At 32.1% G+C, this 23,826-nt stretch overlaps 1 protein-coding gene and 1 long non-coding RNA gene across 4 annotated transcripts in view; one reads left to right on the top strand and one right to left on the bottom strand.

Annotated features, from left to right (window-relative positions):
• Window positions 1–23,826, bottom strand: part of LOC130895955 (lachesin) — a 275,648-nt gene that overhangs the window by 185,745 nt on the left and 66,077 nt on the right. The gene's annotated exons all lie outside the window — the stretch shown is intronic.
• Window positions 11,634–19,803, top strand: LOC130895959 (uncharacterized). 2 transcript variants are annotated; one of them, XR_009059506.1, is made up of 3 exons: window positions 11,634–11,793; window positions 11,889–12,066; window positions 19,322–19,803. It is a non-coding gene; the product is annotated as an uncharacterized LOC130895959 (long non-coding RNA). The 2 variants fall into 2 exon arrangements; XR_009059507.1 differs by having other exon boundaries at window positions 12,921–19,803.

Raw genomic sequence — 23,826 nt, 5'->3', positions numbered from 1 at the left:
GTTAAATTGTTGGATGCCTTCAAGAGATTTGGAATTAAATGGGTTTCCAGGCAATCCACTGTGAGGCCAACCTATGCGTTTGGTGGTCATAGGACTAAAATAAGAAATATCGAGTTTCCTCATATTATTTTTGGTCAAACTGTTCTTCCCAATATTTATTATCGTTGTCCAATGTTGATTTTTTTTTATTAAAATTTTCACTTGAGATATCTCATTGAAACGACTGTCTATGGATAATAAAAACCGCCATTATTTTGATGAAGCAAAATTTGAGTTTTTTTTGAAGAAAAACAAAAAAAAAATGAAGACGTTCTTAACGAATATCGCTCAGAAATCTACTGAGATGAATTTTCTAGATCTAAATAATATGTCATTATGAAATTATTCCAATTGACGATATTACAAATAATGAGAATAATTTCGAATTTTTTTTATTTTTCTCAAAGAAGTCAAGTGTCAAATTAACATAGCCAAAAACAGGAATTCATCGTTTCCTATCTTTTAACCAGCCGTCAGAATTTTCAAAGAATGTGTAACAGAAAATAATTAGAACGAGTTTATTGGAGAAAAACCAAGTTTAATGTAAAAAATATAAATAAAAATGGAGATAATCATAGAGATTGTGAATCAAAAATATTTTAATTAAATAAATAAATAAATAAAAAATAAATGAATAAATACCTTTTCATCATATTTTTTAGCCTTTCTTTTATTTTGATTCGAGAAAAGTTATTGAGTGAGAAAATCGGTTCTTGATTTTTTTTTCTCAAATAGGAAGAAGCTGTGTGCTGATAGTGAATTTTATTTAATATTGGTACCAAAAAACAGAAATATATAATAACATTTATTAAAAGACGTCTGAATCATTTTTTAAATAAATATAATACAAAATAATTTAAAAATATAGTTAATTTATATTTATAACTAATGTAAACGCTAAAATTCAATCTTATTATTCTCTAGCTTTTATTTTGGAACAATTGTGACTGAAAATATATTCAGTAATCGGATTAGAAAACAGAGAAAACTCACAGTCCACTTTGAAATGTTTGTTCATGCAGGATTCGATTCAGTTGGAATCAGAGGTGTGCATTGATAGTTGTTGAAAAGGGCGAAATATAATTTTATATATCCCATAATTTTTTATAAAATAAGATAATACTAATCTACTAATGAATTGAATACAAAATTTAAAAAATTAAAAGACATCATCATCTTAAATGAGTCGAATTTTTCAACATTTCGTAAATTTGGATTATCGCATTTATCTCATATGAAATTGACTTTATTTTTGAACAAATATGTTATCATCATTATCTGTTATTATAATTCTGTTCTTTTCCTCAAGAAAATTAAAGATATATAGAATAATTGGTGTATTACAGATCTTGAAGTATCTATTTTGTTATTAATTTCTCTTTGTTAAATCAAAGCAATAATTTTCTGGTTTCAATATCCATTTTTTTTTCATTCCATAAGAATATAATTCTTCCTTTTTTCTTACTTATTTCTCGTTATCTCCTGCTTATTCACTTTATTGAAGACAGAAATATGTATTTATGTTTAATAGGATACTACGAGGTCTGGCTATTAAATGACGAAACTGGTTACGAAAAAGGGTTTTATTATAAAAATTATTCTATATTCGAATGCTACCCTTCAATATACTTCTTTCCCCTCGACACACACCTTTCTATAAGTATTTTCCATTGATCCAAACAGTGCTGGAAGTCTTCTTTGGTAAGGACCTTTAATAGCTCTGCCGTTTTTTTCTTTACCGCTTCCATTGACTCAAATCGGGTCCCTTTCAAAGCAGATCTTTTCATAACCTTTCAAGGAAATCTGAGCAGACCCGTTGACTCAAAAGCATTTGGTCAGGAGTAATTTTTTGGCACCAATTTCGCACATATATTTGCCATGTGTAATTCATAGTGTAAATTTTTTCTAACCGTTTCTTTATCGGCGTTTACAGCCTCGTCAATAATCCGGATGCTAAGTCGATGATTTGCACGCCCAATTTTGTTGATTTTGGTCACTTTTTCCGGAGTTAAAACAGTCACAGGGCAACTTGGATGCTGGTCATCTTCAGTGGTCTTTCAGCCCTCACTAAAACGCTTACAACACTCAAAATCACGCGCACGAGATAGAGAATTGTCTCCATTGGCCTCTTGCAACAATTTATAGCTCTCAGTCGAAGTTTTTTTCCAATTTAACGAGAAGTTTCGTTATTTAATAACCAGACCTCGTATTTTATCCGCACCGCCACTGTTTGCCGGGGATAGAAGATAGACGTATAAATTTAAATCCGTTTTTAGTGTAGTCAAGATCTACAGCAGAAGATTTACAAAAAGCAATTCTGAATCACTGGAAAGAACTAGACTTTATAAGAGGGGATAATCGCATTTCGAAAAGTACAATGTGTATAACATGAAGCGGCGGTTTGAGATGGTATCAAGGTTTAGAAAATATAAAAAAATTTATTTCAATCAGTTTTTTCACAAACATGTGATTATAAAACGACAATAAACTGAATTTACTATTTAGCTATGGAAAAGTAATTGGAAAGGAATGTACCAAGAATAAGGTTCATCGTTTCTGATAGACGGTTTGAGAAAATTGGACAGAAAATTCAAAATCGATAAAAAATATGTGGAAAATATTCTAATGTAATTCAAAAATCACCAAAACAGCACTCAATATTCCAAGAAGCAATGAATATAACAAAAAATCAAAATTTAGAAATTTCAGTGACGAGTTTTGTTCATGAAAGTTCCTAATGTGCCTTAATTGAGGACAATTGAATGGTTTTGTTATATAAAAAGTGTGTAATTAGTGACATTTGTTCATAAAGTGCAAATGATTAAATTAAAACAAACAGTTTGCACGGATTTTCCGTCCCAACACTCAAATATAATGTTTCCATGATTTCCACATTTTAAATTACGGCTAGTGTAATAAAAAACAAATAATATCCCGTATCATAAAGATCGAAATGATCTTTAAACCGAGAATACCGGATTATATATTAATGCTACGATCTATTAACAGAAAAACTCCCTTTTCTTTTTTATTACAAATTACTTGATTCTGCAGCCAATTCTTTAGAAATGGTTGTTATAGGCTCAATTTATTATAAAATACCATCCATTCTTCACCACCCTTATCCTGAGAATTTTTTCTCTTCATTGCGTATATCTCTTCTGATTTCACGCTTCCCCTGTTTCAGTTTCATCCCTTTTTTTTGTATTCCATTCAAAGCTGTAATTTCGATTTGTTCATAGAAATACTTCGCCGAAATACCTTTTGTCTTTTCAACAATATATATAAGTAAATATTTTGATTAGAGGGTATATTTTAGATGTATATTGGTGCAAACGTTATGTAAATATTGAAAAGTATGAAAGCCGGTGTTTATTAAGAGAAAATAATGAAAAAAGTTAGGTTAGGTTCGTTCTTTAAACTCGAAATTTGAATATATAATGAAAATTATTAACTTTGAAAAACGATAATAAGCAGAAAAAGACAACTTGGTAAAAATTACATTTAAAATAAAAGTAAAGAAAATTAAAAGACATATAAAAACATAAGAAACAAAATCGATGAAGAAATTAAAGAAGCAAAAATAAGACATAAAAACAATGCATAGAAAAATAAGCAAATAACTAGGTACAAAGGTTTTAATAATTCAAAGCAATGGCAGGAAAAAGAAGAAAGGAAATAGAAGAAAGGATAAAAAGATTGATACCGAAGACATATTGAAGACATGGAACGAATTTCAGCCACAGGAACAGAAACATGATGAAAGAAGAAGAATTAGAGGATGAAGGGGAATTAACAGAAGAAAAAGTTGATGGAGCGATGAATGAAATCAAAATAGGAAAAGCTAGTGGAGCTAACAATAAAGAAATTATGGAATATTCATAGCAATCGATCAAAGTATGGCTTTTGAAAACATTACATTTAGCAAGGAACTCGAATAGAATACCAAGAGATTGTAAATGGAATGGAATATTAAGAGTAGAGAAAGATGTTGCACAAGGTTGAAAAAGGTAATAAGAAAGAAACAGTGAGAAACTCAAAAAAGTGAATAAAAATGATAATGTGAAAAATCCGATCGCTCTACAGCAAAAATAACGAAAAAAAACGTATTTATTCACTATGGCAACTGCACCAAACGACTAATTTTTCTTCGAAGTCCATCATTCACAAAACTTCGTCTCTTCTTAATCTCCATTTTCTCAAGAGAAAGATCAGTTCTGTCGTAGCGAATGTCGTCCAAACTTCGGGAAGTCCTATTCGACGACGAAGCTCTTGGACCCACAGATTCCACAACTATTCTGTATCTGTATGATGATTTCTCTTTTTCTTTATGTTATTTTGTGGATCTGATAAGTATTATCCATTGCAGTCGTCTTTCTAATTGATATACCGTTTGATTTATGTCTTGATCCATCGGATCAGTGCCTCCCATACTTTTTTTTTAGGTGGAGATAATTGATAAATGTATACTTTTCCTCCTTGCAGAAATATCTCTTTAGCAACAAACTCGATTGGAGATTCTCGGAATAATTTAATGCAACTGCAACCACAATGTTGTCCATCCATTTTCCAATGAAAATTCTGTCTTTCCTTTCTATTTTCCTTTGAAATATTCGACGATCCATCTTCTTTATTCGTTCATCTTTCAAATGCTTTGGAAGTATCAAGCTTATGAATAAATTATGTGTCACTAAGGTCATTTTTTTATATAATCAGCAAATTGATCTTGAAATAAAATCAAGGGGTTGTAGCATTTCCAAAAATCTTTTCATATGCGGGATTTGGTACTAGGTTTTTTTTCCTTGATAAAATTCATCAAGTACCCGAAGGGGTTTACCACGAATAAACTATTTGCAAGGATGTAATCGACCATAGATTCGTCGTAGTCGTTTTCAAGATTTTATCATTTATATCAATTTCAGAAATATCTGAGAGAGAAATGACGGTGGAAAGATTTGTTTTGAGAAAAAAACAAACTCGCTACCAATCTCGGTTCATCGAAAAACTGGGAAAGAGCACACAAAACCTAAAGACTCATTAGATCTATGTTCGTATAATTTAATTGTGTGTTGAATTTTTTGCATTCCAGTACTAGTGAAATAATCATAGAAAAAACAGAAGCAGATAGAAGGAATTTCAATTTTCTATTAATGAATATTCCCGTAGCATCAAAAAATATTTTTAAATAACGAATCACATATTTCTGCTTTTGTTTTATACGATTTATTTGCTAACAATTCGCGATTCGATCCATGCAAATATCTAATTTTATTAATATGAAGCGTCGAATTCCATCATAATTGTTTTATGTAGTCAAAAAGGATTTTGAGTATTTTTAAGAGTAATCAAAAGTCAAACTAAATAATCCATCATTCTATACCCAAATTTTATCTCACAGCTAACGCACAAAGATTTATTCAGTAATATAACTTTCGCATCCGCTTTCTGGAAATCAAATTCTTCTTCATATCCTACAATTTCTTGCTTAACGTTTCTATCCCCTCGCCACACACCTTTCCACACGTTTTTTCCATTGATCCAGGCAGTGCTGGAAGTCTTCTTTGGTGAGTGCCTTTAGGAGCTCTGACGTTTTTTGCTTTACCGCTTCCATCGACTCCAATCAGGTCCCGTTCAAAGCAGATCTTTTTCTAACCTTTCAAGGAAATCTGAGCAGACCCGTGAATGCAAGAACTTTTGGTCTGGAGTCAGATTTTTTGGCACCAACTTTTGTAATGTGTAATTCCTCGTGTTAAATTTTTCTAACCGTTTTTTTATTATCGTTAACAGCCTCGGCAATCATCCTGTTGCTCATTCGACGATCAGCACAATTTGGTTGATTTCGATTACTGTTTCCGGATTTGAAACAGTCACCTGGGCGCTAGTCATCTTCAGTGCTTTCTCGGCCCTCACGAAAGCGCTTAAATCACTCAAAAACACCCACAAAAACCTTGTTAGTTAGTTTTTTGCATTTTACTTTTAACCTGGCATAACTACTCATCAAACACTCTCCAAAAGCTGCATGTTTTGTTTGGGTTTATACTCGTAATTAAAGTTAAAGAATGCTTCTTCCTTATTATCACCACAATCCCAACAAGAAGACGTTTAAATGAAGCAGGGTTAAGCAACAGAAGACCAGACAAAAAACCCTTGCTTACCAGAGAACACAAAGTTCAAAGATGATTATGTTTTGCAGCACTACATCAGAATTGTACCATCAATGAAACTAGATTTAGCCTTAAAGCAAAGAGAAAAGTTTGCCAGCTGTAATATCTCTCATAAAATGCTTTTTTATGGTAGTTCTAGGTCTGAGGTCTATAATATTCATTGCTATCGAACATATACCACCTTTTGCACTGTTTGTTGGGTCTAATTTTTTATTCATACAGGATAACGCTCATCCCCACGTAGTTAGACAAGTTATTAGCTGCTTCCATGATGTCAATATCCTTTTATTAGTGTGGTTATGATTTCTTCATATAATATCTATGGGAATATCTCAAAAAGATGATTTGATGTCATAGTTTCTAATCACAACCAATTATTAAAGATCATTATTGAAGAATTTGGAGGTATGATAGCTTATTTATGCATTTCCAGCAAAAACAAACATTTATGGAGAAAATTAAGATTATGTTTAAGTTATATTTGACTAATTTATAGATGTTCATTATTATTTCGATATAACTTTATGTTTTCATCGTAAATATTTAGATTAATTAAAGAGATGCGTTTATTATGTTCAGATATTTATTATAGACTTCAATATTCGTAGTCTTTGTTTTCTTGATAGCAACGCTGGAAATTGTCCAGTAGTTTTCCTTCTAAATGGTCTATCAAAGTCTTTCGATTGTTTTTTGGGGTTCAAAGATGACGAGAAAGTCTCAAATCAGAATTGTTGATCATTGGCAATCCTTATAATGAGATTAACTCAAACTAATTGATTTTCTATACAGTTATGAGGTTTTTGTGACAACGTTCTTTAATTCAACTAACACACAACTTCATTGATTTCACATCCAATGTAAAAACATGGAAATCCATTTACTTTGGTGTATGATTTCTAATCTAACAGCTTTTGCATGCATTCCAATTCTGCTACAATCTTGTGCCATCTTTCTCTAAATGTGGAATCAATCAACTACAAACATATTCCATTTCGAAATATCGATCGCTTAGAACTAATCCCCAGGGAAAGTATCAGTTTTCAACTGAGTTTGATAGTAATCTATCAATTCTAGATCGAAATCAGATCTTTCGAGAACATATATTCCATTCAAATACTTCTTTGATTCCGTTATCATCAACTTCTTCATTAATCATTACGATAATTTCATAGTGATTTCCATATTTCAACGCACAATTCTGAGTTTCCGCGCATGCCGATAGAAAAAAATACCACGACGTTTTGGTATTTCGTGATTTGTTTCACTTATCGTGTTATTTCGAAAATGCCGTTTATATAATTGCTGGCGAGATCCACAAATCAAAATAAGATTAACTTCGAATGCGCCTCCATTCGTTAATAAATTCGATTGAATGCTTAATTTTGGAGGCAGATAACAAAAACTTGTCTGCGTGAAATATGGTTCATAGTCTGGATTTTCAATGCCAAATAAGTCTTTTGAAAGTTCGTGGTGTATATGATTCGATTTATTATCTCTAAAAGTTACTTTATATGTATTATTAACATAAAATTTAGATTTTATTGAAATTGACGTTATTTCCATTAATAAAAATGATGTAAACTTGAAGGATAATTAGAAATATAAATACTATTACTTTCTAATAATTAGCTAAAAATCTTAGAGTTCAAATTTATTACAATAAACACTAACATCCAATTTTAAGGGATAATCTCTGCCAGGATTCAAACGGCTCTAAACACAATTAAAAATTAGAAAAATCAAGTCAATACTATTGATGGAACCCCAACTTATAGTGATAACCAATCTATGAAGCTAGATATCCATGAAAAATCAATGGATTAAATGCATATGATAAACACAGACATTCTATTCGAAAAGGTAATCAATGACTGCCAATTATGGGTCAATATATATCTTCAGAAACTCAAAGTGTATTCTTTTTGGTATGAAAAAGGTTCCCAGCTAAGTTATGGAACTTGATTGGGCTTTATAACACCAGAATATACATCAGGTATCTAAGTGGAAGTTGGTGCGTGGTCGAAACCGCAAACCACGTCATCTGTGAGTGCCCCGTACTCATACGCGAGTTAAACACTTGACAAACAATGACATCAAATTGTTCAAGCCAAAGCACCTGATCGGCTTCTCAGAAGACATCGGTCTAAGTGCAGCACGACGGGACTATCTTAAGATCTATGTGCCCTTGACCGCCCAAAATTGAATACGAACTATCCACCAAGTAACACATTCAATATTTTAAGAGAGAACTTCTAGCAACAAACCTGGTGAGCACATTAACATTATCTCTGATAACCAAGAGGTCTTGTGGGCACTGAATTTAGTACACGTCTAAGTGGGAGTGTAGGCAAACTCTAAAAGTATCACTCTGATCTCATGAAATCTCATGAGCTGAACGGATTGCTGAAGAATTAGATTGAGTCTTATAAAAGAAATGCTCTAAAATAAAGAGCATTTATAACCATAAGCTAAGAAGCTTGGAAACAACAGTAAACTCTACGAGCAGCTATACAAAAAAATAGCAGAGTCTCTATTCTGCAAACGTCTTGTTTATTTCAATAGAAGTAGTGGCTCTAATATGTTGAGAAGTAGGTCAAGAAACCTCCAGAAACAATGGAGCTTCGTTTTTCGAAGGAAAGCAGAGTGTACCTGCATGCTAGTGACAAAAGTGGATGAGTCTACAGTAGACTTGGAGAAATATTCCCGCAGAGTTCCATAGAAGAAAACGTGGCTTAAAGTGGAGGTTCTTGGATGGTTTGCGCAAGCAGTTAAATGGAAGCAAAATCTAAGTTAGTTTTTATTGAAACTTGCGTCGATATATAGAAGAAATTTTAGGTGATAACGGCGAAATCTTTATAAAACCAATTAATGGCTTTGAAATGCACAAATCAGAAAAAGAAAGGAAGTTAGAGAAGTTAGAGGGTTTAAGTAAATAGAATTATTGTTTGTGATGAGAATACACTTTTCGAAAACTTCTAAATCATTACAGCAATTTTTTAAATCTGAATAACTTTCTTTACAAATCTAGTGAATTTTCGAAAGTTTACTAACTTTTAAAAGTGTGAGCCTGGAATATATTGTTCGGAGTTTTTTCCCCAGTCTATAAATCTAGATACACGTACAACATATCTCTCTCTCTACGCGAAATACGCTAAACTTTAGGTCGTTGTGATTTTGTAATTTGAAATTTAAATCCTGATGCACTGACTGTATCGTCTGATAAATGCATCAGGAGATTATGATGATTATGTAGAATAATACCTACCAGAACGAATACGAATGAAATTTATTCGTACTGGAACGAGATGAAATGTGACATGAGTTACATCAGCATGGCAAAAAAGCTCTTCGTATTTACTTATCTTATTTGACGTTTCAGACCTAATGTAATCTACTATTTTAAATATTGATCATGTATTTTCACTTTATGTATTTCGTTTTTCAGAAAAATAGTTTAAAATTTAATCTTTAATCTAATACAGGGCGTGGGATAAATACGGAGCGCGCAGCTGCTAGTTTGAAATCGCTCGAATAACTTTGTTTAGTTTATAGTATTTTTAATGGTAACAATAGAATAAAAACTTGATTTTGATAATACCAATTGTAACTTCGAAGTCATATACGAATCTGTACAAATGCAGACAATATAGGAAAAGCTATAATTGTGATAATAAATGATATTTCTGTTCAGAATGTCTCTTTAAGGGCGAATATATCACCTGTATTTGGATTGTACAGGCTCAAAACTCTATAATTCAGAAACAAGCGGTCGTTTGAGAAATTTTTTTAATGCCCCAGCACTATTTTCGTGTCATCATCTAGTACCCTGATGAAGTGGCACACACTACAATGTTCGAATTTTAAGTTTTCTAAGGAAATGCGAAAGAAAAAACCAACTTAACAACTCTCATAAATCGTGAAATGTTTAAATGATATCCGTGTCAATGTCAACCATTTCTGCTATCTTCAGATTTCACAGGTTGTCCCTGTAAAAGTTACGGATTGTGAACAATTTGGCCTGGCCTCCAGATGGTAGTTTAGAGTTTTTTATTCCGTCAAATACGCTACATGGACGTACATAATCATCCCTTAAAAATTTATTATGCTTGAATGTATAATTTAGTAAATATAGTTCCGGAAACCCTATATAAAGCTGGTAAATACCTTCAGTCTCTGAAGACGATAACTTGGTTATCGAAACGCGCTTCATACAGTGTAATTGTGAGTATTAGTGTAGTGGTAGTGTAAACAGTGTGTTCAGTATTCTTTTAGGATGCTAAGATGCCCAGTCAAGCCGCCAGGCTTCAAGTTCTGTTTCTTGTATGCTTTTTTTGACTACATTTTGTTCCTTTCGAATATTTCTAATCGATTTTGAGTTTTTTGTATCTATTTTTCCACATTTTTTGCTTTTCTATCTAATCCTGACTTTATTTCGATCGAAATATCGTCAATAATATGTCTGACTATTCTAATTCTTACAAAGTGATCTTTAGATATTTGACATTTGACAACTGCCAGATTACTAGAAACAGTCAACGCCTACTTCATGTGATAAACTGTCTAAAAATGTACGGATCTTGATTTCGTTGATGTTCATTTAACTTGACAATTATGTCGAATCGTTCGTGTTATTTCATATTTTCTAAGCTAAACTATTAACAGAGTTGTGATGTTTATATTTGACATTTGACAACTGCCAAATTACTAGAAACAGTCAACGCCTACTTCATGTGATAAACTGTCTAAAAATGTACGGATCTTGATTTCGTTGATATTCATTTAACTTGGCAATTATATCGAATCGTTCGTGTTGTTTCATATTTTCAATGCTAAACTACTAACAGAGTTGTGATGTTTATATTTGACATTTGACATTTGACAACTGCCAAATTACTAGAAACAGTTAACGCCTACTTCATGTGATAAAATGTCTAAAAATGTACGGATTTTTTCATTTGTTGAATGTTGCATCCTGCTGGAACAGAAAATTGAGAGGCACCTAACATATTAAATGATGAAATATATAAGAAACTGAGTAAATTAGAAGTAACTAGACATGAATCACATATAGAAAAGCTTCAGCAATGATATATTAGCCCTTATCCATTAATATTATGTTATTTAACGATAATGTACGCCATAACTCACGTAAAAGAAGTTTTAAAAGACTCCTTTAAAAACAAGTTCTGAAACCGTATAATACATAAACTAGCGATATGCAGAGAACGATATTTTCATAAAAAAATTATCTCACAAAATCGATAACCTTCCATTTTACGAAAATTTTTATATGGAAAATTGTGTTTGAAAAATAAGATAAACCACGTCATGGTTTTTTTTATCATTTTTCGGCTTCCCGACGCGCGTGATTACTCTCCAAAATAGATTTAAAACGCCAACAGTTGGCAGAAATTCAATCATACAGGTACAATTCCGAACACGCCAACTTTTCTTCGAGAAAAACGGGAATTGGGAAAAAACATCGACCGCATTTTTCTATCGTAGTTTAGTCGAACAAGAATCACGTCTTACTTGGTTGAATAATTGATGAATCAACTATAGGCCAAACACCATTTTTATAATCTAATGAGTAAGCACGAAATCAGATACAGTATAAAATTATTTCAGTTCCTTATTTATTAGATACTTTTAAATGTTCTTGTTGCTAAATTCTTCTTATTTTAGTTAACATAAAATATAAATAAAGTGACTACTGTTGGATGTCAAGACTATTAAGAACACACCATGCGTTTATCTGCTATTTTAAATACCAATCCTAATAATGAGTACTAATTTGATTATTTATTGGTGCTTCAAGTGTTTAAGGGAATATGGAATCGCTTAACTACGATGTTAAAATTAGGTAAGCCAAGGCGATAGAGCAAAAAAAGAGACACTTAGTATATTGTTAGGTTAGGTTAGGTTACGTTAAGTTAGGTTAGATTAACTAACCTAATTGTTCTTATCAGGAATAAAGTTAAGTGTCCCCCTAATCTTAATCCCATATTTGTAGTGAAGCCTTTTGGTATTATGTTATTTTTTATGAATGTTTTTTTTTGTATTATCTTTAAATTTGTTACGTTTACTCCTTTTTTGGACGGTATCTTGCATAGTTTCTCTCTAAGTACTCTATTGCGGGCTTCTTCAAAGAAGTCCACGATCTTCTTCTTCTTTTATTGTATTGCTTCTTCTATCATATGTTTCATCTCAAATACATGATCTTGTGGGTTCATTTCCATTCAAAATCCACTCTGAGATTCTTCGAGTGGATGTTATATTGTTAATCTGAGACTTTTTTTGGATATTTTCGCATTATTTTCATCACTATACTAATTAGTAGATGTAGCAGTCTTTCACATCACCTTTTTTGAAAATTGATACTATTAATGTCTTTTGCCAGTCTGTTGGAAGTGTCTTATTTATATCAAACAGCACGGTTTTTTAATTTTTTCCTCATTTTTCGTGACCACCACGATGTTTATTCCTTCTCTGATTCTCCCATACTTACATTTACTATTTCTTTATAAGTATCTTTCCTATTCACTTCTTCTTGATATCCATGGGCGATGGTTTTATTTTTTAATAAAAAAAATTCTCTTAAATTGATTTTTTATGTGCTATATCCTGGCGGGGAAATCTCTTCTTTGATGAAATTGCCCTATCCTTCATGAACTAGATAATGTAAGAAAACGTAATGACAGAGCTTGATTTGTATAGCCTCCATGGTCACCAAGTCCCACTCAACGTGATTTTCACCTTTGGAAATTCATCTATTATCGTTTGAATGTACTTCCGCTGAGATTCCGTGATCAGCTGTTCCAACTGAAGACACTGAGATCAACAAATTCAAGTCCATTCCAAGCTAGGTGCGTTCCATATTAACAGAGATTGAAACGATTAAATCAATAGCTAGAGCAACCCTCTGGGATAGATCTACGACCAAATAACAGATGTAGTCAGATGGGTGCAAAAACTACCAGAATTTAGGCAAGTAGACCTCCGAAGAACTGGATCAAATCATGGACATCGACAACTCAAGACGGAGACTCCAAATAATACAGAACACTAACATAAATAGAAGAATAAGATTATGGTTAACGTTTAGGAAAAACTTGGCTGTACACTTGATATGCCCCCGATAAAACTGTTTTAGTTGCTATTCAAAATATATCTACTTCCGTTTAAATTAATAATTGAATCGATTCGAAGGATAGATGTTTGAGTTGTTGACATCGACATAAAAACAAATTCAATAAATAATTTTTGTGTCTCACAAATCCCTTGTTTCTCAACGTTTCTCTACCAATTTCCATTCCATGATTTATTTAGTTCCACTCGCTATAATTCGGAGATTTAGTGATACTTTCGATGAGAAAATTCTGCTCAATAAACTTGAATGAATAATAAAGAATCCATATTATCATAAAAAATACAAATGGCACCATCGATGTAATTAATCTAACACTCAATATTCCATGCTGTCTGTATAAAGTTGTTGTTTTCGTATAAAAAGCACTTTGTGATGGTACAAGTCAGTGGTAATCGTGTTTTTATATCTTTGTATCGAATGCGAACTATTGAAAAGGAAATATGTTAAATTCAGAGTGCATCACTTCTGGAATCGAACTTGATTGACTATTCATATAGACTAGAATTTTAGGAAATTGTGGAAAGGTTATTAGAGAGGTGACCGGACACTCGATGATGACACGTACTCTACGAGACATGTCCTGAAATTAAACACCAATCCAAAACGGATTCACACAATTTTCACCTTGATGGGATGGGATGGACTCTAGTATTTTGATCAAATTACTTGTTGTAGCTCCATTGGACTTATGCCGTGTTCTCCAAAGTGAATTTTCGACTTTCTAAAAGATAAAGAAGTCACTGCAAACCAAATTTGGTTAATACGTTAGTTAAGTCACAATATACGTTTCATGTTTGGTCAAAAAATTGTTGACAATCATGTTGTTCATTACCATGAATCATAGCCGAATAAAAACGATCGAGTAGTACCGTTCGACCCTCTGGAATGAATTCATGGTACCACTAGAGTCGAAGAAGACGATTATCATCAAGTTTTATATACATACGTCTCGTTATTAATGATGATGTATCTTTCCAGACTTTAAATTTGACAAGCTTTATATCCAAAACAGCTTCTAATTCTCTAGAAGACCTAGATACTTCCAGTATCCAAGAGTATTGTTTCCACAGGCTCCAAAGCATATCCTTAGGATGTTATACTCATTACAGAAGAGAGCAATTTGACTTGTAGGTGACCCAGAGTTAACCAGAAGCGGCTTCCAGCATAATCCCATCTAGAGTAGACCTACTCGATAGGTAGACGTGGCTCATGAAGACCAAGATCACCTGCAAACTCTCAGAACAAGCCTGTGGAATCAGCTACCTGAACACTACTACTACTATATTATTCTCGTTAATTTAGTCATTCCAAAGTGGTAGTTATCAATTCCTGCAGCTTCAGGTAAATGCCAATAAATAAATAATTGATGAAGCAAAAGCAAATGACAGTGATTGACGCAAGCAAGCTGATATCAATACTAACTATATTAATGAAGAAATAACTGATGTATTATTTTTTCTTGGAAAAAAGTATATATATTCTGCAAGGAGAAAGTAGAGATGAAGAAATAGTATAAAAACTTCATTGACTCAATCAATACGATAGAATATGTTCAAATTTACTCCAACTTCAAAGAATGGCTTCAATTATAGTGTTTTTAGGGCAAGGAGAACCAGATGGCAGATAAAAATCCATATTCCGCAGAGCTGTCTGTATGGAAGGTTCGATAAAATTGCAAATCCGCTGAAATGAATTATAATTTTTGGTTGATCCATCTAAATGTTGATTCCAAACAACATTTTGACATATTTGTCACATTTTAGAGAAGAGAAAAATCTCGCAAAACTTATTTATACATTCAGTTGATAAATAATTTCCCTTTCAACGATTTTGGACCCGTTTACTGAACGTCGTTATATCAAACTACGTGGGAGTTTACTCAAAACTTCAACTCCCTGAGAAATCGTTGTAATATACCGATGGATATCGTAGATTGTGCTCCGTTTCTACATAATTACGTTCATTATATTTTATTTACCCAAGGGAACCATTTCAAGATGCCGACACCTGCTACCCTAAGAGGATCTTTCATTCTATTCTAGTAGCTGCGATAAGATTCTTACCATAATGGTTCAATCCTTTTTTATTTAAACTTGCAGCTTATGAAAGTAGTACTTGCATACGACAAAGATGATTATTTATAAAAACAATGAATTCGAAATACAGGTTCATCCCATTGAAAATACTTTCCATTACAACTTATCATTCCTGCCCCAACGAAGCAGCTTCCACTTGTTGAAACAGTTATATACTTATCTGTAGAAATTACTGACGGCTTCTCTCATGTCTTTCGAGACCAGGTGGGGCAATTAGGTGCGTAAAATTGCCAAAAAGTCAGTCGAACATCTACAATTGTTATAATAGAATAACCTGTGTCCTATATGCTAAGAATCTGATGAAAATTCTCTTCAAATTTGATCGACACTCCAAAGTGTGAAAACAAATCTTCTTTAACTACGCCTTTGGCATTGAATTGATAATAATTTGAGCTGACTAACACGTAATTTGTAGTACAAATCTCCTCAGAAAACTCTTCTGAAAATGACCTATTTGGTCTTGTTGTTGAATATTTTTATGATTCATAGAAAATTTATTAGTCTTGCAAAACCAACACTAAATTTTCTGCAGCGCTGCATAATATTCCTCACCTTTTTGAACAATTAACAATGCGGAAGTTAATTAAACGTTTTCCAAGGGTTATATCCAATAAAAAATGCAAAACAGAGTCTTTTTATGGTAGTAGTAGTTTTATTATATGGCTTATCTTATTTCATATTTCATAAATTAAATTGACTGAAGCAACTGAAAATTGTTCAGTCCAGGAGTTCGAATACCTGGGAGTGACAGTGACAAATGAAGGACGTCAAGCCAGGTAAATCGACACGTGAAACCCTAGGAAAACTATTTAGATCAAAAGATGTTTCAAGAGCTGCCAAATTCATAAAACAGTCATACAACCATCGGTCAGTACTTCATCATCAACAAAAAAATTATTTATTCAATTGCTTCAAATTATTTACAGACGAAAATTTATGTGAAAATGTTGATGACGATGTTGAGAAATCTAAGATTTATATGACAAGGAAAATCGACCGCCAGTAGAGAAAGTTCTTCGTGGTTCCAGTTGACAACGATTACCTTGAACTGAGTCGGAACTCATTAAGGAAACTATTGAAGAAAATAGGAAAAAAACATTCCAGAAATTCTATTTTCATAGAGAGCAATGAAAAACTTCATTCATCGTAAACTATTTTGGAATATTCTCAATATACAAACAGTTTTCACAAGATTTCTTAATTAGTTTTTCATTGGGCACTGCATCTGAAGATGTAGCAGTCTCTTCAAGAATTCTGATAACGAAGGCTTCACATCAATGGAAAGGTTTATTCTTCCATCAATTTTGATTCAAATTTGCTGAGAAAAATATTTCTTGGGTCAGGAGCTTCTGATGGTGTTCATTATATGATAGAAATTACCTCGGGCTATCTTGTTATTGTTTCAGCCTAGTAACCAGAGTATATTTTGGAATCAAAACTCTTTTTGGAAACCGAGCTGGGTACTTCCTATAGCCTACGAAAACTCTTGAGGACAGGAATGTCATTTTTGTTGCTAAGTAACTTGATTTTCTACATATCAATTTACAAGTTCACGAAAAACAAACACGTTCGATTTCCCATCAACGCTCCATGCCCCGGATCCGTACCAAGGGCATTCTAGGTGCCATCAGCAGTCAACGTGTTAAGTAAATAATTAAATGAGATAACTAAAATTTCATTAGTTCACTGGTATATATTTTTAAAAATAATGTTTTCATCTCCGAAACGTTTATGACGAAATCAAAAATTTCCCGTTGACGGTTCTATTAAAAGTGTCATAAAAACTTTATCACTTTTATAAAGATAATTTATTTTGGTTTTTTATTATATGTGATAGGAAACACATGATATTTTTATAACTTCATTACATTTCAGTTTTATAGCAGGTATTAAATTCAGTAACGTTTACTGGTGATGCCGCCAACGTCGAATATTGAGTTTCAGATCAATTCTATTGAATGATGATGCAGTTTTTTTCTCATGAACATATAAACTTTAATCACCATACAGGATGTCTCGAAACTAGTTAAATAAATAAAACTAGATACTGTATACCGTTTTCGGAATATTTTGATTCGAAAATTATGAAGTAATAACCAATTAAACAGAAGAAAATTTAAAGAAAGGGTAATAACATAATAAAAATTCAAATAAAGTTCTCTGTTTTCACAAAAGTTTATCCTTTTTTTCTAAAGAATCCATTAATCTTCTAAACGGTTGAGAATCAGCTAGGAGGTCGTTAAAGTCTTTCAATTCTTGAGGTTAATTCACTTCTGTACCATAAACTTTCAATTTAAGATACGAACAAACTGTGTAATCAAAGGGATTTAAATCTGATGATCGAGGAGGCTAATGAATCGGAGCTTCCATACCTCTACCAATCCATCGATTCGGAAAATCATCTAATAAGTGATAATACATTTTAAAAATTTTGGATTGTAATGTTTGATAAAAATCCACTCCAACCGGTAGATCGTCTGGCAAGAGCTCTTAGACTTGTTTGTAATGTTTTTCAAGTATTTGAAGAAGTTATTGGAAGCTTTAGTATAATAGTATGATTATAAATAGTTGTTTGTTTTATACTGAGGTCTCCAATAACTCAGTGCCCATACTTTGAAAAAACAAGATCCTGTGCTGATTAGATTGGATTTCTGTGAAACGTTACAAGAAACGAAAGCTCTAAGTCCCCAATTCTCGCGATGGAAAATCTTCAATTCACATAATGCTTACTAATTAATGATAATAATAATCAATAACTTCACCATTTTGATGTCAAATTTCGCTTACTAAATCTAATATTGAAAAAGTTATATACCACTTGGTTAGTTGAACAGTTAGCGCCCTCTATGAGAATCAGACGTAAAAGCAAATTTTTTGGATGTATCAGCTTCCAAAACATTCTTTTTCTTCAAAGCTTTTTGTCTTGAATACAGAGAATTTTTTACTGAGCAAATCCCAAGTATTTTCAAGCTTTCTATCTTAAAGACGGAATCATCTTTTTTAAAACACCCTGTAGTTTCATGGAAATCTACAATGGTGTAGAGTGACTCATAGAAACTTTTTATGTTTAAGTTTTATGATCAAGTTCAATACAGAATATAGTAAACAATTTTTTTGTAAAATGAGTAACAAGATTTGTAGGACGAATTTTTTTCTATGTCGTTTTTCAATTGAATATAAATTGTACAACTAATCAATTTATATGATAGAAACACTACAATATTGTTTAACAATCATCTTTTATGTCATATTATCATTATTTCGTGAAATATTAACGAAAATGTAATTGGGTCATGAGTGCAAATGCAACACGAATCTGCATAGAGAACCCGCATTTCCAAACTCTGAACTACAGTTCCCGGATAATTGATCATGCATCAAATAAGAGCAGACTTTTTCATTAGAGCTTTCCAGTATCATCAGTGCTTCTGTTATATTGTATAATGAGAATTGAATAGATTGTTAATTAAAAATGGACACTGTCAACAAAAGGAATAACGGATGTTGATAAATACAGTTACTATACAAGATGTGAACGAAAACTTGTTTTCGTCCTGGATATTTTTACAAATGCAATTATTACGACTTTATCCATTCAACAACTTTGTTTGAATTTTTATGTTTTCTGTAAATAGGAGCTTAATTTTCCAGAAATTGTTGCTATTATTGAATATTAGTTAAATAATAATAAGCCTGTTCTTGTCAAAAACTATACCACAGTAACCAGCTTCAATATAATCGATTTATTTCATGGAATTATTATGATCTTGTCCACATAAACGATTTTTTCGAAATAGTACAGTTCAATGAATTAATTTCTGAGAAAGTATTCGAATTTTCTATCGTTTACTTGTTGTTGTTTGTATTTACAGAACACCAAACACTGACGTGCATACTTTCTGTCACAAACTACTGATTTTACTAGAGTCCTTATCTCTAAAAAGCAAAATGAGCAGCAGACTTTTGCCTACCTACTCCACGTGCAGTATTTGTTAAAGGCTCAATATTTTACAATGCAAAAAACGCACAATCACTTGCCAATTGAAATCAAATCGATACCATCTTTTTCGGCGTTCCGAAATAATTTGAAAGCATATTTACTGGAAAGTTCCTTCTAGTCTGTAATCGACTTCTCTTCAAATAATAATGTTTAATTCCGAACACGCTGTATACTGGTTTAATTTATGCTTATTATTACCTATCAATATTACTCACAATTGTGGTTTTATTCTGTATATTGAAGTTTTATTGTATTTGTATCTTCATTTAGTTATTTCTATGTCTGTTTTTTAGTTTTTGCTTGCTTTTGTCAACAAAATGTAACAATTTTTTTACAATAAAGCATTTCTCTCTATTTCATATAACTTCCTGTTCCTCAGACCTTTTTTCTTGGAAATAAATTTGATTTTAGATCTATTTTGTTGGAAAATAAGTAAAAATTGACATATTCCTAAAATATATCTTGACATTGATATTTTACATAATTATATTGATTATAATAAGGAGTAGAGACATTAAAAAATCTCCCAAATCCTCACAATAAGTTACGTAAAGGGCATTGCTTTCGCATCTTAGTAACAACTCATCCATTTTTATCTTCTTTCACAAAAAATATGTTTTTTTACCGTGAAGTTTTATGAAAGCAGTTGAAAATAAACCATTCGCAATAATGTGTATCAATAAATTCAAGAATTTTGTTGACTATGAGGCTTTCAAACTAATGCTAAAGTAAATATGTACGAGTCCCTGCTGGATACAGGAAATCCAACATCAGGGTCGTTGGTCTGTAAATGTGCGGTGCGAGATTCAACAAATAATTAGGCAATTTTTCGTTTGAGGGTCAGTTGATGAAAACAGATATTTTGACTTTTCAATAAACGAATTTTTAGAACACATATACCCTTAGACATTCGTCGTGACATGTTAATTATTGACCAGCCTAATAGACGACGCCCTCTATCATTCAACTTACTAATTGAATTGCTTAGAATTCGTATATTTTGTATTGTTGAATAAAAGCTCTCTCAAACAACATCAGGTTTATATTAATCGTCCAAGCAGAACCGGACTAACATGCATTTTTTTATAACAAAGTTTCCAATCTCCCCTACCTCTTATTTTAGGACTGGAATGAAAAATTGACATAATTCGATGAAAAATTCGGTATTCGCCACTTGATTGAGTAAATTTTTGACAAATTGCTTATTTAATTTCATATTTTCAAATAAAAGTGAGCTCCGCATGTTTCTCAAGGCCACTTTCATCAATTTTTTCCCCTGAAGCTGCATTCCTGAGATATTATTTCGAAACTTTGTTATTCTAGATTCTATTCAACTTAATTAGAACCGATTTTCCTGCTACACCCTCATTCGAATCGAGAAAAACCTAATCTACATAATTAATACCAATCCGTATACGATTTCGATCTGTAAACAAATGTAGCAGAATTTATTGGTTTGGCCCGAAGCTGCACTGTTGGTGAAGATTATGTTCCTTTGCGATTATTATTTCCTAACATCCGAATCGTACGGTAGCTGCTTCTCTTGACTACGAATCTGATTATTCTGTCTATTCCAGATGCAGTTCCGTTATCTATTATTCAACAAAGTATTTTGATATCATGTTAAAGTGAATCGAACCAAAATATCTGGTTTGATTATCGTCGCTTCAACAATTTCTCGACTATAGCAAAAGGATAACAAGGTGAATCCGTGATTTATTTAATCGAATAGAATCCGGAAAGTTGATAGGATGAATAATGACTTTTATTAGACGATAGTAGATATAAAATATACAGGGTAGTACTCAGCTATTGAAATATATCGTTAAGAACTCGTCAACGACAAGGATCGTAAAGCTGGTCCTGTTTGGTTATAATGGAAGTCTGAAATTTGACGAACACGACGGTTTTTTCGATGTATTATACATATTTATATCGTAGGGACGTATTTGATATGTTTTATTTCATAAAAAGTGGAGAGTTGTTTATATTTCTTTTAGAACTAATTATATTTCATTCGTTTACTTTCTAGAATCATAGAAATTCGTTCTTGATATCTATTCGAGTTTGTTTAGGATAATAAATAAATTAGAAAAGTAGTTATAAGAGTAGTTAATAATATAATTTAGTTAAGTGTAAGTGTTTGTATAAATCAACTAATCAAAAGTATGTAAAGTTACCCCACCGTTAAAAAACAGTTTAAATAAATAAATCGATAAGAAAACACTATAATGGGTTTGGGAAACGTCATTTGGAGGCGAAAGAGTTAGTGATATACAATTATCCTGAAGGAATTGAGTGAAATAGGTTAAAAAAATGAACTTACTGGAATAAATTCCAGGGAAAAAATGGGAATGGACATTATTATATGAAAAGAATTGATTTGGGAATCGAGCATTCAGAAGAGATTGAGAACAACATGCAATTTCATATATTCATAATACCAAAGTTATCATCTTCTGGGTATCTGAAGACTAAAAAGTTGAAGGAAATTCCAGAGTGGATGAGTTCACAAGAATCAGAGCCAAAAATTACGATATTTCATCAAATAGAAGTCTTTTTCTTTTTATTCATTTTAAAGATCTCGTGATCTGTTAGTTTTGCAGGTTGCTCTGTATCAGTTCCTGGGAGATGGATTGCCAGCTGTCCATCCATCTCTTAGGTGGTCGTCCGGGTTCTCTTTTCCCTTCAAGTACTATGCGTGACAGTCAAATAGAAGTGATTGCAAGATATCCAGAGCGATTTGTTCAAGGATCAATGATATCTGATTCACTGAGCACAATCCAGAAGTCTACAGAAAAAAGAAATGGTAACGAAGTTGCTTGACGAAAAAGCGGGATTCGCCATGGAATGAATAGTTACTTAACCTTTCAAATTGTGGAATATAATGAGTGAAATACGTTGACTTAGCATTCTAGTTATAATTTTTGTAACTTCATAAAAGTTGTTGAAATTTATTTTCAGCTACTAAAAACTCATTTCAATTGGATTTTTCTTTGCCTTCAACATTCGAAATAATATGATAAATATGTGAACCACATATAACATCAACATAAATATATTTTCCAAGGAATGACTTGAGTTGTTTTATTATTGTCTTGATATAGGAATTGATGGGAAAAAGAAACAAAACCCATCGACATCTTCATTTTCTTATAGTGGTCTCCCAAGTCACGATCGCAGGAAAAGTTTAATATTTCCAATATTAAAAGCGCCGAGAAAATGTCAGTGGAATCGCAATTTCCAGACCATATGAAACTTTAAAAAGGCAATAAGCAATCTTCCATTGACCGGTTATAAAATTAGACCAGTAAATCAAGTTTATTTTGTATTTAAATTTTGTTGTTATAATGAAAATAAGAAGTCGATATTACTGTTTACTGTTATTTCAGTATTTCCAATTGATTCCCATAAGTTTGATTTCAAAAAACATAGTTATAAGCCTTCTTGAGATTTATAGACGCCAAATATTTATTCTATTGAAATTATTATTATGAATACGAAACGGGGCTGTTCTAAAGTGATTCATCACGATATAATTCGTCACCCTTTTCGACTCAACCTGCTAGAATTTTTCAAGTAGTTTGGAACTTTTTGTCTCAATATTTATGAAGGGGTTGAAATTTGTACTTTCAATTTCTCGATAAAAGTATTTTCTTTCGAATACATCATCGGAATATATTTATATCAAAAATACTACACTTTATTGTTTGATTTGCAACATTCCCACAATGAAAATGTTCATAACATTAGTTAGCGAAGATTTCGTTCCAGATTACGTGCATCTATGACGAGTATTTGGTAATTTTTTCATGTAGTACAATCTATTTAAAAGTCAGTGAGGAACGAGTATCCAAAATAGAGTGATACGTGTAAAAAAACCGGTACCAAAATGCTTGCCCTATAATGTGTGAACAGAAAGATCTGGATAATGAGTCAATAGCTTCTTTTTTCACCCTGATCATGCTCAAAACCACATATCGATTTGTTAAGTAATTTCTAGTTGCTCAAAGTTCTGCCATCTGTCCATATCTGTATTACACCCTTAATGCAACGCTAAATCATTCCGCAGTCATTCGAAACCTTTTAGACTCAACATTAGTATAAATACTGAGGCCAGGACTCAAAATTTAATATTCCGTATATTGTTTTTTCTTCTTAATTGAACCATATGAAAAATTTGCCATAATTAACGGCTCCGTAACTAACAAAGTTAATAACTAAATAGTGGAGCCCCAACTAGGAGTAATTTCCGGCGAAATTACGAATTGGACGAATTGAACATCTATTTTGCGTATCTTTCTAGCTTTCTTTACCCCAAATCAAGCACTTTGGGTGATAAAAATGCTCTGGAACATACAATTAGACCAGCCTGAG

This window comes from Diorhabda carinulata, chromosome 6, assembly GCF_026250575.1.
Source record: "Diorhabda carinulata isolate Delta chromosome 6, icDioCari1.1, whole genome shotgun sequence".
Taxonomy (NCBI): Eukaryota; Metazoa; Arthropoda; class Insecta; order Coleoptera; family Chrysomelidae; genus Diorhabda; species Diorhabda carinulata.
The sequence above is the reverse complement of the archived record's forward strand: the minus strand, read 5'-3'. Positions and strand labels throughout refer to the sequence as shown.